Raw genomic sequence first — 16,503 nt, 5'->3', positions numbered from 1 at the left:
GTACGTCCACAGCACACAAAGGCATTGTGTGGAGTAAAGAGATGAAGTGTTATGAAATGAGCACTAATGTGAGATAGTCATCACAACGCAGATGCAGGCAGGATAGCAGACAACCCTTTATGTTTGTATTTAGAGCTAAGGTATGTTCTGTGAAGATGACAATAACTGTGTTTTCTGAAATCTCTTTGGAGCCAGTGAAAGGAACGGAGGACAAGACATCTCATCCTAATGTAAACATCTGAAATAAGTCCAATACACTGTACCTATTCCTGTCTGTAAATGTCCAACAGGCAGACTGAAATGTGGAAACCTACGTTGTATATAAGTCTAGTTAGGGAAAATTAATTCAGCCCTGGGGCTCAATTCAGTTGCCCACACAGAGGCACTTAGTGCCATTTGCTGTGCCTGAGGGGATCCCGAAAGTCTAGATTTAGCTGTCACTCCTGAAAGTCATGGGTTCTTATTGAGTAGTACTATTTGGATATCTCAGAAAGATATCCAAGTTCATTACAGATTACACTAACTGCCTATGTTTAAGCAATTGAATTGAGACCTGAGAGCCTCTAAGTCCACTGATATCCATGGAGGGACTACTTCAATCAAACTCTGTGGCAATGGGATATGGCTCCAAAATTATCTGTCTTGATACAATCACTACCCAACTTCCTGACCACAACATCCAGCGCGCACACATAATGGAGTGCCTTTAAATGGAGATGGTGCCCAAGGGAGTACAAATGACTAAAGATTTCTGTCAGTTCAGACTTTCTTTGGAAATCTCTCAAATCAGAAAACAGCCAGTGATACCAAGCCCCCATTGTTCTTGCTGGTTTCATAGTGTTAAAATAATCCTTCTAGATTAAAATCAGTAACTCAGCTTTTTATTTGTAGCATAGTGTTTCATATATGGCATTAGAAAAAAAGGAATTGGCTAACTCTAACTGAAACATAAGGTGAGGGATTTCAATTATCTTACTTACATGCTTGCAGCAATATTTAGAAATCTGTTGTATATTGCACTTACACATAGCAAGTATAATTTGAATAAATCTGTTCCCATAATTAACATACTTTAATTAGAGCAGGATGTCATATCAGTTGCTTTTTTTGCACTGTGGCATAAAAGTCTATATTTAATCTTCCTATTGTTAACTATAGCTAGTCTGTAATTATTTATGTCTAGAAAATCTAGCATTGTGATGAGGAAATTTAAGAAAATCAAGTTATCTGAGTTCAGAAAATAGTAATTTGTTTTATATGAAAGGAAGAAAATCATGAAATTAAGATGCATAAGAAGATCAGATCACTGCAGCTCTATTGATTTTAATGGAGCTTTACTGTTTTACAGGAGTGGATCTGAATCTTCATGTTTTGTAGTAAGACTAACACAGTGACATACAACACATGACTCTAATTATATATTGACATTCTACAAAAGGAATATCATTACAGAGGAATGAATCACTATGTAGAGAAATGCAGAAATCTCCTATCTGCAGATACAGCCAGAGATATTAGGGTCACAGAGAGGTTTCTTTTATATAGCAGCTTTATACATTGCTGTAGAGAGTTTTATTCTGTACCTAAAATCAGTATTAGTTATGGATAGATGTGACTGGCAGATAATTACAACTGTATACTTGAAAAGTATACATTATTTCATGCTTAGGTGCAAATATATTGATACTCTATTGGGCTTAGATTATTTTTATAAAGGAAGACTCTGCCTGAGTTAACATCTTGTTTCTGGGATGTGATGGACCATGAATGGTTCAGATTCCTTGTCTCCCATGTATCCAAACTTGGCACCTGTTAGTTTAAAACAAGGTGTGGAGGTGATTACTCCAGTCTGTCACAAAGCCACAACACCACCTCTGGCAGAGGCAGAGGCCCCAGAGGTTGAAGGGACTCCCAGATCCTTGCAGCAGGACTTTTCAAGCAGAGGCTTGTGGACTGAATCTGGCATTACAAAGTGGCTTTGGTACAATTCTGGCCAGTTCTTTCTTCCCACCTTCAACGGAGAACCTGGTGCTGCATTTACTGTGTGATACAGAGAGAGGAATTGATAATTATAAGCACATGGTGACCCTTCTGCAGTGTAGCAACAGGGACAGGAATCCAGATGTTCTCCAAAACAGGCTTGTGCCTGGTACCTCATGATTACAAGGGGTCTGTTATACCCATATTTTCTCTAGACCACCTCAGCTGCAAAGAGTGTCTTCCTGGGACACCCCCTTGTCTAGAGCAACGTTAATCTGTGCCACAGCCCTGGGAGTGCACAGAAGTTTGATATCTCACTGCCTGCAAAGGGGAGAGGGCACAATTACTCCTGTATGCACGAGAGCACACCCTGCAGTTTAGACAAGTGCCATATACACTGTTCATGCTTTTACAATATCAATATCTTCCCTTGTAAAACTAGAACAAGAAAACACCTGAAGTGCTCTGAACAAATCTGATCCTAAGTCATTTAAAAGGTACACTACTCAACTGCATACTCCACATCCATGCCAGATCTAGTAAAGTAAAAGAAAGCTTATAAACAGGCAATACAAAATGAATTCTGTGATTATCTAGTGCAAAACCTCAAATGCAACAGTATTTCTCTTAGTAAAACTATACCAATAACTCCACAGAGCTGCTGTTTTAAAAAAGAAAACCTATGATCATGTGCATAAAAGAATTTAGACATGTAATTGCCTCCTTAGACATATTTTGTACTATGAAAGTGATTGCAAAGCAGACTCTAAGAAAATGTAGGTCTTGATCTCTCTCTGATTGCTAACCCCCTTAAGAATCTGGTGCAACTGTCTGACTGAGAAATCACTATGTAATTCTAGCAGAAGGATATTTTCCCTCCCTTTGGTCAAAAGTGTCAATGTACCACAATGAAAAACATATGAACTATTAATCTTTCATTTATGCTCTCAGTGTGACTGCCTGGATAATACATTACACTTTTTTTCCTTTTAATACCATTTCCAATTGATAAGCTATTACCTTTCTTCCAATATTTCTGATGAACTTAAAATTGATGTGACTAGATTTATAGGATTCTGTTTATTTCTCTTTGAGACAGAATAGAGATAAGAGAGATCTATGGCAGACCAGATAAAATATATTTTTACTGTCAGGAGTGACCAATTCCTCTGAATTAGCATTTCTGCTGAAATGAGGTATGATTGCAAACCTTCTAAGTAAACAAGATAAAGGCAGTATTAAAAGCAAAACACCTGTTCAGAGAATAAGACTCTTATATGAGCCTTCATCTCTTTCTTATTTTAGGTTGTTTGTTATATTGGAATATTTCTGCAACTATACAGTGATATGCCCTGAGCACACTTGGATGCAAATATCAAAGGTTCAAACTATGTATAGGAGACTCTATATTCAATCTCTTTGAAACAATAGTGAAATGCCAGATTTAATAGGAATGTAGTTCTAAGTAGCACAAGGGGAAAGCCCCTGGAGGTATTTAACCAGACATACCTGAACATGAAGATTAAAGTTCACAGTGAAGTGGCAAAGAAACATGAGCCTGCTCTGCTACTTAGCAAAAGCAGGCACATTTCCTAAAGTATAATACTTGCACAGATATTTCCCTAGCTATAGTCACAGAAACCTGATGTTTTAAACTGGAATTAGGAACACCAGTTAACAAAAGTAGTATCACTATATTTCTCTACACATTCCTTTGTTTTTTCACACATGCTGTTGTCACATAGAATTCTGTCATCACCTGGAGGTAAAAATAAATAAATAAAAATCTTCAGTCTTTAGGTTTTTAGTAACAGAATTATATTAATGTTACTCTTCTCCTGCAGAGCAGAATGGCATTCCCTCATTGGCTTATCTCACATATTCATAGAAACCTGAGATAGGGAAGACATAGTACGAAATATACTTAATTCCCCTGACAATGAAGAATTATTCTCCAAAGTAAAAAAAAAAAAAAAAAAAGCACACTGAATGCTTTGGTGTTTCCACCATTTCTCTTAGAATTTCACTATAGCTTTCTTTTTAAAGTGTTTTCTCTTGCTCTGTATTTCTTAATATTCAGTCTAAATTTTTTCCTCTTCCTTTTATTTAAAAAAGCTCTGACTTTCTGTGTGTAATATCTAAATATTTGCAAATTGGATCAACGCTTTGACTGTAGAGGCAATTTCTCTGAAAATGGCAATTTAAAACAAAATCTCCTTCTGTTTTTCTTCACTCCCCAATCCTCCATTTATCATGAGTTGTAAGAAAGCATATGCCTTAGACGTGTTCTTTCTCCCTTTTCTGTGTCTGGTTGACATGGATAATATCGTATATTATTGTAGTGCATTTGGTATTAGAAGTAATCTTGCCCTTATTTTCCTGTCTTCTTGGGAAAGTATTTGAACTGGTTTGAAAAGCTGACCAAAAATAAGAACTCCAAGGACATCATTAAGCTGGCAGCAGAGTCCATGTCTTCCAGCACACACAAGTTTGGGAAAGTGATGCTTTGGCTGCTGGGTCAGGAAACGATTATCACAATGGAATGGGAGGAGACGGTTATCTGTTCTCTGCTCACAGTGACCGTATCTCATGGTCTGATTTTAGTTACTAAAGTAGATGAGAGATTCCTAAGTAAAACTTCTCTAAAAAAAAAAAAAAAAAAAAAAAAAGGTGGCACATTTAATTTCATATCCTTTAGTACACAGTAAAAGAGGCACATCTTGTTCATCATGAGCAGTTACTAAGGTTCAGCTAGTAAATGATCAACACTTCCTTGTGGGTCAAAGCCCCTGCAAACTCCCAAAGGCAGGGAGATGGAAAAAGTTTCCCTTTTGCAATGGCCTGCTCTGAGGATGAACTACATGCTTCCCTTGCTCATGCTCTGTCAACTGTGTTTTTCCCTCATGCTCATCTGAACTCTTCATGCTACTTCCTCTGTGGAGCTCTTGCTCTGACCCGCTGACATGGTGCTCATGTCAGCATCAGCTTGTCAGCCCCTCCATCTCTTTTGAAAGTAGATAGATATGTATCCTTGAGGTAGATAAGTAACATGGCATATGGAGACATTCTGTTTCTTACTCAATGTCATGAATCTTATCTGCACCGCTGTACCTATCATCTAGTAAAAATAGGTTTGGAATTAGCTGGCCTGTGACCTAAGCAGACTGGACTGAACAGCAGAGAAAATGGTGTGACATTTGGGAATGGACAGGCTAAATGGTTTCTTCTGCCTTAGCAAGCTAGTTTCTCATTAACTTGGATGTGTCTACACTGCACAGAAATAACAGCAGCAGCTGCCACATTCACATATCCTACAGCATGGTAGAGAATGAGGATATCTAATAACTCTGCATGTTGATTCTCTTCTATGAAAAAGCAAATGCAGTTTTCAGGTTCGAGATGCTGCTCTTTGGCATGATGCTGACTGAATGTAGATAACAGACTGTAGCTCAAAAGCCTTAAAAGGCAACCCAGTGTGATGTTCTTCAAAGTTAGGGGGAGGAAGGGGGGACATCCTGTTGTTTTAACCTACAGAAGGTGACAGCAAAGCCCTCTGAGGATGTCTTAATGTGAATTCAGCAGGGAGACGACTTTTTTTCTAAAAGAAAGAACATTTCCTTGGCGTTCTTGGAACAAAACAAAATACGTGGGGGAAACTGTGACTGCCAAGAGTGATCAAATCACCCTGCTTTCAGAGACAAGCAAACTGTTTCTGACAAAGCTTCAGGAAGAGTGCACTGGAACTCAGAAGTACCCCAAGCCTGATGGCTAAATTTCCTACCACATCTCTGCCAAGCAGACTTTCACAGTCAAATGAATAATAGAGGAGGATAAGAATTTAGAGATGTGATGTATCAGAACACTGTGAATTTTAGAGATGCTTAAACACTCATACTCCCAATACGAGCTGCTCTGATGACTGCTTGAATGCTACTGGAAACCAGTCCCCACAAAGTCACCACAGAGAGTCTAATCCATGCCCACCAATAATATTGCAGTGAGAAAAAGTCACTGAGAGTGGCAGAGAACGTTTGCATGATCCTGGTTACATTTCTGTCCTGTGTGGGTCAGACTTGGTTGTCATAGCAGAGATGCCAACAAAGAAAGTCAAACATCTGTAGGTTCCTGTTTTAAAAATCCTAAGCATATGCAAAGATCATTTGCCCATCACATTAAGACATGAAGACTTCATGTCACTGAAAATGAGCCAAGTTTTGGAAACAAAAAATCTTTTCAGAAACTTCCTCAGCTTTGCTGCAGTCTTTTCTTTTTTATTTTAAGTTTCAGAGCTTATTAGAACTCATTTTTTTCCTGGTCCAGAATCAAAAAGAACATTTTTCACTTTTGTAGAATTTGTGGTTGTACACAGAAGAAATCTTACAATGACTGTTGAATTATTTGTTATATACAAATGGGGTTCACCACACTTAACTTCACTGGACTGAGATGATTTAAACCAGTCCTCTAGGCTCCTTCTATTCTGATTAGCTTATAAAAGCTATTCAGAGAGATGTTTATATTCAGTAAGATGAAATACTTTTTGGATCCGTTAGTGGAAAAGCCTAGGTAAGTTGCATGAGCCAGTTATCTAATGTCAGAAGGAAGGTATTCAGGTGAAATGTAGACTTTCTGAAGGATGTGAATGCTAATGGTACAGGACTGGTATTGCATGAGCAATATCTTGCAAGCAGTATTAGCTCAGACACGTCACGAAGCTGGTAAATCAGTACCAGTTCTGTGACCTGAAATAATACATTTGTATGTCAAAATGCTTGATATGCCAGTTTATTGATGGAAATCTTATGGGTCTTTAACACATCACTATGTAGTGTAGACATGTGTTAAGAGATCAGATCTGTTATATATAAAAAATTAACTTAATGTAAAACATTTATATAGATATGAGTAGATCCCAAGCACTGCAGGGTCAGGTCCCTTTGAATTCAATGGTTCCTTGAGAGAATATCGGACAGTTTTTATGACATAAAATGAGGAAGGGATAAAATCTGAATCTCGCTATGTGGAAGTGCCATACCTGAGAGCAGATAAGAATGACAGCACCACCCCCTTCCTCCCATTTCTCCACACAAATGATGGTTCTGCATCAGGGACTTGTTTGAAACTGCGTGGTGAAAGCAGCAAAGCTTCCTCTGCACATTCTTCATGTATGGGATGGATGAGATATTTCATTTCATACATCATTTACTGTTTGCTGCAGTTATTTCACAAAGACCTATTTTGACTTTGCTAGAAATGTGAGAAAGAGTTTCCAAGTTTGGAAATTTCTGCAAACAAGCCAAACTGCAACTCCAACCGATGTGAGACATCAGAGACCCATTGACTTCAATAGTGTGGTATATGTATGTTATTTGTCTACGGGGTGTAGTCCTGGACTCACTGAAGCTATGTTAACATGGTAGGAGAGAGATTGGGAATAAGACTCTTTTTTTTTTTTCTACCTGGAACTGAATTTCATAGAATTATAATTTACATTCTGTATTTTAATCAGTATAATCTTATCAGTGAACATTTTCACACCTTTCTACTGCTTTTGTACGTCTCTCTGAAATCTTGTCTCGCCAACTCAGTAACATAGTCCTTCAAAAACTTGGTGTAAATTATCTGCTATCTGGAGCAAGAGGGAGGACAGTTATATGCAGGAGGTTAAACTCAGTACAGTTACTGAACAGCAACTTTCAAAAGCCATTTAGGATCAGGATATCATTAATAAACGGTCCTTTTTTGTATCCATTCCCAAAATGGACTTACATTTGAGACAAAAATAAATATTTAATATGTTCTTCCTTTACCTCTGTTATCCTTTTTATTTGAATTACAGGAAAAAAAGCCTACCGTTCACACAGTATATGAGGGATTAATTCCTTTCATATCCTTGGGAAGGGCTAAAGGAAGAAAGTGTTACCGGCCAGTTTGGTCTATCCACTCAAGTATCATACAAATAATTTCCTGGGAAAGTGTTTTCACATCTTCTTCCCTGGTAAACATCCATATAAAAATATCGGAGGAGGTGTTTAGATTGCAAATGCCTTAAAATGAAAATAAATTGGGTTATTTTTTTATATCAACATTGAAAATTAATTTACACCAATACTCTGAAAGAGCTGTATGATGTGACTTGCTGTATGTTAGCAAGTCACTGGTCTTGATACCTGATGTGGCATTTCCCCTTTTTGGTTCTTAAATTTGGTCTAAATTTAGTTTAACATCTGAAAGTAATGACAATTTTAAAAAGAACCTGACAGTTTTCCTTTCACCCCCGTTCTTCAGGCTAAAGCTGTTTGAGAGAGAGAAAAAAAATAAATTGTGCATTTTTCTGGAGCAGAAAAAAATCCCAAACCAGTTTAATGCTCATGATGAACCTTGTTACATTCTTCCTACACTCATTACTTTGAAGAGGAAGCTGCAAAAATAAAAGGCTGGACAGTCAATCTCCAGATCTTTTCAAGCATGATTATGTATGTATTTACAAGCAAGCAATGCTGCATGAACCGGAAAACAGTAAGCATGTTGTAAATCCTCCATCTGCCTGGGCTTGAAATAAGGACATTGCAGAGCTCATCTGCAGATGGATGTTGCTATTTAATGTGATTTTCAACAAACCATTCATTAAATTCATAACCGCACCTGATACCCGTTAATGTGTTCCTGCTTACAAGTTCTCTCAAAATAAGCTGTTCCACAACTTATGGAAGATACACACCTGATTATAACAAACCGCAAGAAACAGAGGATTGATAGCGTAGGAGGGGCATTTACTCTTCTGAAACCATGGTGAATAGTTGATGATACATTTAAAAGCCAAAATAGAATGGATGTCCGATCTTCTACGTAGCTTTGACCTTCCCCTTTCAAAAAAACTTTGGTGTCGGTCCAGGAATATGCAGATAACACGAAAGTGGAAAAAAAAATGCATTCTTTAAATAGCACTCTGATTTCAAGAATCTGAAAAAGGCTAGTCTGACCTGTCATATGCAAGGAATTAGTATACTGATCATCAAAAGAGAAGTTCCAGGGGAGTGTACAAATCTCAGTACTTTCAGCTTTCAAATTTCAACAGATCTTTTCTCATTTCAGATGGTTTTAATTGCCTTAACACTATTTTCAGATTAGACATTGAATAAAATTAAAACTGGAACTTAACTTTAGGGCTTTTACTAAAAATCTTGTTAAATCCACAGTAAACCAACTACTAAAATGCTAATATGTACACTGATAAAGTGAAGACATATATAAAACAAAAAAATCTCATTTCATCTCACTTTTGTGAGTGTTTGGACACAACTAAACAAAGCATTGGAGTTTATTATAGACTTAAAGTGTTGAAGTGTTGGAAACAAAGTAAATAATAATTAAAAAAATGTCTGAGATTAAAGGATGAAACAATATAAATTTTGTCATCCCGATTGTGTTTGAAGATTTCATCTCACTCTTCACTTGTATATAGCCTTTCTGCACATTGATAAACGCATGAGTATAGACTATCACAATTGAGAAATCCCCATCTTTGAGACTTATCATTTCAAGTGTATAAACGTCAGACATTTTCAGGTCAATGAGCTGATATAATATTTCAACATATATCACCTATGAATGATCACTGTGCAAAAACTCCTATCACCTTGTATAACGTGAGATAGAATTGTCCATGTGAAGTGATACTTTCTTGGAATTCTTTCTTTGACATTTCCAGCCGTGTATACTTTTCCTCTTCCTCCTCAGCTGAAATTTCTGTGTTTTACCAGCTGTAGTCACATGCTTGTCACTGATAAATAAGTGAATTCTCCCAAGTGCATAACCAGAGTTTTGGGCTTTTCACCTTCTCTGTAAGGGTCATTTTGCTCAGCTCCTTAAAGAGCCTGCTGACAGACCAAAATATTGCAGAATTTGGCTGCCTTAAATGGTGAGTGGCAGCAATCCTCAGTGCACAACTGTTATGACCTTGATCCCATACCTACTGACTACTGATGTGATAAACCCAGTAACTGTCTCTTTTTTGCAAAATTACCGAAGTTGTACTTGTGTCTGAGCTCCATATAGCTTGAAATCACATAGTGAAGCACACGGCTGTGCCACATTTGAGCACAGATCTTCCAGTAATGCTAATCTGACACTTCTTTCTTTTAATTTCTGTTCCTCTGCCTTTCTATTCCTGTCTATACTGCCCACAGTCAGAGAAAAGTTCAGGAGAATATAGGATAGCCATTCTTAGAAGCACACTGGAATCACAGTATGGACAACTGTAGAGTCTATGGGCTGTTGTCTGATGTCCCTCAAATGGAATGCTAAATATCAGAAAAACTAAGTGACTTTGCAACTGAAGTACACCTTACAATATAAGGTGTTCTACCTGTGCTCCTATGGTATTGATACCAAACCATACACAGCCTAGTATCTCTTTAGTCCTAAGGTGGCTTCAAAATTAGCAGATGAATATCAAAATTATTATTACCTTCTCAGAAATATGTGCTAACATTTGTAATTTATTAGTTGTGATCAGTTTTGCACGCACTTGATCTGGATAGCTATATCACTCCAGACATCAGTGCAGGAAGAAAGGATCTACAAAGGGTCATACTCATAAACCAAGGACACCTAGTTGAATACCTGACTTAAGAGATATCAGTGTGTGAGAACACAGTTTGATCTCTACTGACTTTGCTGAGTAGGTGACAGCAATGAAAATTTCTGATTCTTTTTTTTTTTTCTCAGGGCTCTATCAAAGTCCTTATTTTGTCAAGGACAGTAAAAGCGCAGACACCTTTTTAGTGAAGAGTTTAAAGTTTGTTGGTTTATGATTATTCTTATATTGTCTTATCATTATGGTAATGATGCCTTATCATTATTCTTTTGACATCTATCCTTTGTAACAGAATATTGGAACAGGGAAGAACTTGTACCTTCCCAAGGAGACCACAATCTGTAAAACTGCTTGGTAAAGAGCTGTCCACAAAGCATTAAACCAGCTGATTTAAATTTAAGACTTTCATTCAGCACACCCAAAGAGCATTTACCTGAGAAGCCTAATTTACAAGCCTGTCTGCTCTAGTCTCCTTATTAAAGTTATCACCCCCAGCAGCTGCTTGGCTTTCTCCACAGACTAGAGGAGAGCTCAGGGTATCTGCTCTCAGGGCAGATGACACAGTTAAATGCCTGAGAAATACCCAAAGGTTCTAGTGACACCACTTATCTCAGATTCTTACATAATCCCCTTTAGGCGTCAGGGTTTCCGTGGCTGTAGCTGATTCATATCTCACTAGGAGTTTGTCCTGGTGGGTGGCTGTGGGGACATTTTGTTCTTTGTGCCTTCCTTCCTTCCTCCTCCCCCTCCCCATCACACTTGAATTCTCTGGCAATTCAGCTGCGATATCTCTTCGTAGTGACATCTTCCCAGGGACAGAACATGCTGTACATATTTGCAATGTATTTAATAGAAATCAACGTTCACCCATATCATTACAGCAGTTCTGGGAGCAGGCTTTAAACGAAATGCTGAATCCCAAATATACAAACCTGCTTCACCCTGTGGCTTTTGCATTACAAATTCTTCCAGCAGCTGTGAGAAAAAGAGATAAGATCAGATTCTGTCACTTGTACCAGATTTCTCTTGCCCTTCAAACTGAGAATTCTAGTCATAAATAGGTGTGGATTCATACATGAATATGAATATCTATACGAATGCAGCTAATGCAACTCCCCTTTTATCAAGATGCTTAGAACCACAAGTAGGTTGAGCGATCATAATTCTAGGAATATTTTCTTTCCAATGGGCGTTGCTTATGTGATAGATGATGCTCAGAAAGGTTTATTATTTTGTGTTATCCTGTGGCACTCATAATATGAATTCCTTCTTGCTAGTGTAAAAGTATGAGGCACAGAAGGCTGAAAAGGTGCTCCAGGTCCTTGCAAAAATCATTACTCAGACTGAAACCATCACTTACAGGGACATCATCACTGCTGCTGGCATGATTATATCCTCCTAAAAATAGAGCTTAGAGACCTCCAACTAAGATGAGTCTTTATTATGGTAAATGCTGGACACACCTATAACACAAATTCATCCATAGAAGTGTTTATAATCTAATTGATAGGAGATTGTCAGAAAAATGAGTGAAAAGTCATGTTACGATACAGAAGGTAGACAAACAACAAAAACACAGTGCAAAATAAAAGAAAGGTGTTCTAAACACAACAGAGACAAAATGTGTGTGTTAGAGTGTGCTCTAAAGATTGCTGAGAATGGATTACTCCAGCTCCTCTATTTTAGGAGCTATTTTCTTTAGATGACTAATACCCTGCTGCTACCTGACACTAAGTCACCACTTTCTGGGCAGAGCTGAGCATCTAGGCACCTACCTAAAGCCATCTGGAAATTCAAATCACCTAAGGGCCCATTTTGTTAGGCTTGCTCAGATCACAGCTCCCACATTCCCACCACACTCAGCACAGAATCCATCAATGCATGCAACTTTGGGTGAGATTCACTGGTCAGGAAGCAGCAAGGTCTGGCTGATCCCTTAGGGACATGGAGCTGAGAGCCAGAGGTGTCCCTGGCATGTGCAGTGCCCTCACCCATGGGGTGCATCCTGCCAGGTGCCGGTAACAGGGTCCAACAGCAGTGGCTGACACAGCAAGTGATGAACCAGGTCTGAGAATGATCCAGTGAACAAACAGGAGCAAGAGATGGAGCCAGAAACAGGAATGGAGACAGGGCTAAAACATAGGTCTAAAGGAACATCCAATGTACAAGGACAGAGGCAGGACAGGAGATGATTTGCAAAGCACACACAAGGAGCCTATGCAGGAGGCAAGCTGCCTACTGCATGGGTTCAGTGTCCATGCAGGATGCTGGGGCACAGGCAAGGCTGCAAAGAGGTGGACTGACAATAAATGTAAATCCAAAGACTGGGTGATCAGGCCTAAGCTTAAACAGTATGTCTGGTTCCAAGGGCAGATGGTGCAGGTGATGCTTCCAGGAAAGGTTGCTCTAGGCCACTGAGCCCTATTACTGTACTTAATGTGCATTTGAGGTTCGGAACCCAGACAACCAAGGTTTCCTTTATATTCAGTGAAGATGAGCGATTGTTTCTTAATTAATCTGAATCATCACCTTCTAGAGGTACTAATTCTCTCCAGAAAGTTAATCCTAAATTCCTAAAACCCAGAACCTGAGATTTATGCTGAGCCCAGTAGTTACAGTATTCTTCAGGAACTGGTAGACCTGGGGTATGAATTGGAATGGATATAAGAGATCCATATTAAAAGACTAATCAATAGTTTATGCACTACCGGGACTTGTAGGAGCTACTGACATCAGATCTAAGATGTTCATAAGAGATGAAGCTCAGAGGAGCTTGATTGCAACAATATAGCTAAAACATTCTATTTGGAGGGCATATGTGCTCTCCATTCCGATCAATAGGCCATGGCAGAACAGCAGAGAAGGAGGGTTTACATTTGTCTTGTTCTGGCTACTGCATCCGAGGTTATGAGTTGAGCATTTGGGATGTTTTCACATGGAGGAATGTTGTACCTTTCCAGTGTGTAATCATGGCTGGAACTCAGAGGTAACAGAAACATGTTTTAATAGATGACCATGTAGTTTGTGTAGTTCAGTAGGTCCTTGGAAGTCTTAGCTTGAGATCAAGACTTAAAAAAGAACCGTTCTCCCAAAGATCTGTGACAGGAAGGGGACTTGTGTGTGTTTCTTTCACTTTTTGATGTCTGACAAGGCAAATTTGAATGTCTTTATTTTTTTATGAATCACATTTTCCTTTGTTTTCAGATAAAACAGCACTTCAGAGATCAGAATCTTGGTTTGTCCTCTTGGTATGCTCTTAGAAAGACAATCAAAGCCTCTCCACACAGTGTTTTTAGTTATTGTGGGATTTCGCCCCAAATGCAGAGTAAACCTCTTTTCCACTTCTCCTTCACTTCTTCTTTGTGTCCTCCTGTGAAACAGAGCTACAGCTCAGGCGTGGATGTCCTACTCAGATATTCCTGTAGTATCCTTCCCCCTTACCGCAGTGTGGGCTTTAGGTGTTCAATAATGGGAGTTAGATATCTAAATACCTTCATGGATCTCCACAGAGATGTCTTAAATTCCCTACATATATCAGGGTCTGATGTCTGTTTTACATAAAAGCATATTCTTTTCTGGGAATCTAAGGCAATTTTTCCTTTATGTTCTGCTGTTATTATAGGCAACTGAAGAAAACATGTTTCAAAAGCTAACACTCCCTGTCATTTATTTCAGAAATACTGTATTTCAGCCACCTATTAGTCTGAAGAAAAATGTAGGCATTAGTGTCTTGTTTTTGTTCTAAATCAGTCATTTAATATACAGCTGCACTGTAGCATGTTTATCAGAATTTAGTGCCAAGTCTGAAATTACTTCATCTTGTACAGCAGGAGTCTACTCTTGTTTACACCAGTTTACTTCACTATGCTCATTAGAGTGGAGTTGCTCCTGACTTGCACCTGGACAAACTAGAGGAGGATTAGGCTGGGATGTTTATTGCTATGTTTTACTACAATTGCCTTTCAATCCTTGCACTAAGTCTATGTTTGATAGTATTCTCTTTGAATAAGATTAAGTCATGGATGCAAATTAAACATTAGCCATCAGAGCCATTTGAAAAACATGTTAAAGAATTTATGAAACTGTTTTCTATACAGAAAACAACAATGTGTTAGAAATAGTGCCTTTTATTTACTGCTCTAATGTGTTAGTCCCCTTCTAATTGTTATATTTTCCTGGATCTAACTACATAATTGTTGCAAGTCTTTGCTGGAGGACAAATGGTAGAGAGTGGGAGGAAATAGTGGGGGGGAAAAAAAAAAAAAAAAAAAGGTTTAAATTAAAAAGTATATTACTTTCTCCTCTCTCCATTAGAGGCTTGTAGATGGTCTTCCCCTTAGGGAATTAGGCTTAGAGGTGCTGCCTATACCTGTAACTAACTCAGCTATGCATAGGACCAGCAGATGCTGGGCTATGCCCATGTGAATAGAATAGGTTGGCCTTTGGAAAACTGCCTATTGGGATGGGAACTGGCAAAACTCAATTTCTTAGTTTAGACAGAGGTTTAAATTGCTGACGGCCCTAAAATCTGTAGTTCCTTTCTACATCTTTACTCTCACGGGTGTGAGATGAAGTTTTTGCCTCTAGCAACAAAGCTTCCCATGAAACTCACACTAGTAAAAGAAGGGAATCTAGGTAGTGGGATTTAGAGATAGCCCTGAAATTTGCATCCCACAAGTTATCCTTATTTCTGCCTTTTTCGAAGGGCCTGACCCTTTCATAGCACACCAAACATTTCACCCTGAGGATCATGCAGCTTTAATCCTCACATTTTTACACAGAACAGATACCCCAAAGCCTGCACCAGGTAATTCTGTGTGGAAAAGAATCCAAGTCACACTTAGTTAATTTTTTCCAGCTATTCTTTTTATATAAGGGGGAAAAATGGTTTCCAGGTTTAGTTTTAATTTTTTGTTAATGACAAATGTTAAATGTTAATGACAATGTTAATTTTGGTTTCTTTGTTTGTTTGTTTTTAATATGACCATTTTCAAATAGAAATAACTATTTTTTTTCTGTAATTTCCAAATTGAAAGAATTGGGAGGTACATCCTACCTGATTGGAATAATTTTCTTTCTTTATTTTCCAGTAAAGTTCTAGTTCTAAAACCTGCAACATTTTAAGTAAACAGTGGAGAAAATAACCTGTTAGAAAAGTTATAATCAAATTATTTAGGCCTAAATTTTCAAACGTTAATCTCAAATACATGCAAAGGGAGACGTGAATGGTAGGACCAAAGAGGGGAAGGAAATATAAAGTAAGGCAGAGAGAAAATATTTTACCTATTTATATGGCATCAGTGACATTGGGTGTAGAACTTCAGCCTGTTAAATTACAGGGAGGTTTATCTTTTTGGTTTGGTTTTGGGGTTTTTTTTGAGGGTTTTTGTATTTTGTTTGGAGATTTTTATTTTTTTTTTAAAATAGATTCTCTAAATTCCAAATGTCTCTTCCAAACCCTTGTGCTTGTGCAAGTGTTTTAAAATCAGTTGGAAAGAGACACTATAAGCCACCTCAGAGATAGTCTAGAAACACAAAGAAAACAATGGACAAAAGGCAATTCTAAAGGAAAAGACTGCACTAAAATAAAATAATAAATTAAATTGACTGTGTGAATTTTCCAGGCTGTCAGAGAAGGACAACCTTATGGCAGAAATGTTCTCACATTCTTTCAGAAACACTCTTTCAGAAATTTTAAGCTGTGATGTTGCCATGTGCTACACCACTGAGCAGCACAACTGGACAAGTGCTTCTGAAAATTGGAGAAGAAAATTCATGGAACTGAGAAGGTACCACTGTTATTTTGATGGACATCTTGGACATCTCATGATATATACCAAAACTAAGGCAAATTATGCTACACCACTGTCAAAACAGGGGGAAAATTGTATGGCTGTATTAAGGTTTGTTCTTGAAATCATAGA

This window comes from Athene cunicularia (genome assembly GCF_003259725.1).
Source record: "Athene cunicularia isolate RWA chromosome 2 unlocalized genomic scaffold, athCun1 chr2_part1, whole genome shotgun sequence".
NCBI lineage: Eukaryota > Metazoa > Chordata > Aves > Strigiformes > Strigidae > Athene > Athene cunicularia.
Note: the sequence above shows the minus strand (reverse complement) of the source record.